A 1,742-nucleotide genomic window follows, 5' to 3' on the forward strand; every position below is an offset into this window, starting at 1 on the left:
GCGCTATTGCTGCGCTGCGGGCAGAGCCTGCCGGCGCCGCGCCGGGAGAGCCTGACCCCGACCCAGCGGGGAAAGGCTTCGTCGCTACCGCTCCGCGCCTCGCTCCCCAAAATAGCCCTTTCGGTGTACGCTTCGTCTACTTTGCACGAGCTGACCGGAGGTTTTACTCGGTATTGCGAGCTCAGCCCTCATCCGCCACTAATCCAACGCTCACCACACCGTTTCTCCCCCAAAGCTCGTTTGTCACCCAACTGTTGGTGGCGGGGTGAGCCTTTAAGCGTCACTTTTAATGCACAGTGTGATATATGAAATTAAAGAGCTGCGCCACTCACATCAACCCCAGCAGGAACTGAGCTGCGTGCACCTCTGTGCTTCTAAGCTGCAGGACAATTCGCACACCTGTAGACCGAAACAAACCATCCTGCACGGCCATACGGCAGTCACCATTGATGAGGCATGGTGAAAAGAACAAAAACCAAAAATGTTTTTTTTAAAAGTGAAGCACGAAATGAAATCTCACAGTTAACTAATTCATCACCTCTGCTGCATCCCTCGGAGCAGAGCAAGGGGCTGTCACCAGCTGCTCTACGCATGGGATCCTCTTTGGTTTTGTTCTTAAGATTTTGGTGTTCAAAGAGGAACAGCAAAGCCAAAGCATGAGAATTAACGCTGAGACACTGATGTTTCCCGGCAGATTTGGGCTCTCCATCCTCTAGCACTGCCAATGTGCTCCAGCTGAGAGCAGAAAGCTCTGTAAGACTGTCACTGCTCAGTGAAGATGTCACTGCTTCCCCCAGCCGTGCACAGCCCTGTGAGGGACAGACCTGGTGAGAGCTGCCCACAGCCATCTCATTTACACAATGCCCGTTTTCTTGCATACACCTGGCGTGAAAGTTGCAAACACACCTGAAGGCATAAATGTGAAGTCCTCATTTGGAAAGAAACACTGTGTCCAGTTCTGGGCTCCTCATTTCAGTAAACACAGGGAACTGCTGGAGAGAGCCCAGTGAAGGAGAACAAAGATGGGAAGGGCCTGGAGCATCTCGTGGATAAGGAAAGGCTGAGGGACCCAGGGCTGTGCAACCTGGGGAAGAGAAGGCTGAAGGGGTAGATAACTGCATGACAAGGGGAAATTATTTTAAATTGAGGGAGGAAAGATTTAGGTTGGATGTTGGGGGAAGTTCTTTACAGAGAGAGTGGCGAGGTGCTGGAACAGGCTGCCCAAAGAGGTTGTGGGTGCCCCGTTCCTGGAGGTGTTCAAGGCCAGGTTGGATGGGGCCCTGGGCAGCCTGGTCCGGTATTGATTGTGGGCTGGTGGCCCTGCATGTGGCAGGGGGGTTGGAGCTTCGTGATCCTTGAGGTCCCTTCCAACCCTGGCCATTCTGTGGATCTCATCAGTGCTGTAAATATCTAAAGGGAGTCAAGTGGAGGAGGCTGGGCTCTTTTCAGTGGCACCCCATGACAGAACAAGGGGCAATGGGCCCAAAGCAGAACTCAGGAAGTTCCGTAAGAACGAGGAAGAACTTTACTGTAAGGTGACAGAGCATTGTGACAGGCTGCCCATTGAGGTGGTGGAGCTTCCTTCTCTGGGGATATTCGAAACCCACCTGGGCGCGTTCCTGTACGACTTCTGCAGTAAGCTGCTTTAGCAGGGGGTTGGGCTGATGCTCCCGAGGTCCCAGAGGCGACGCCGCCACAGAAATCCTCGGAACGCGGCGCCGAGCGGCGGCCCCGGGCCGTGC

This window comes from Meleagris gallopavo, chromosome 2 (assembly GCF_000146605.3).
Source record: "Meleagris gallopavo isolate NT-WF06-2002-E0010 breed Aviagen turkey brand Nicholas breeding stock chromosome 2, Turkey_5.1, whole genome shotgun sequence".
NCBI lineage: Eukaryota > Metazoa > Chordata > Aves > Galliformes > Phasianidae > Meleagris > Meleagris gallopavo.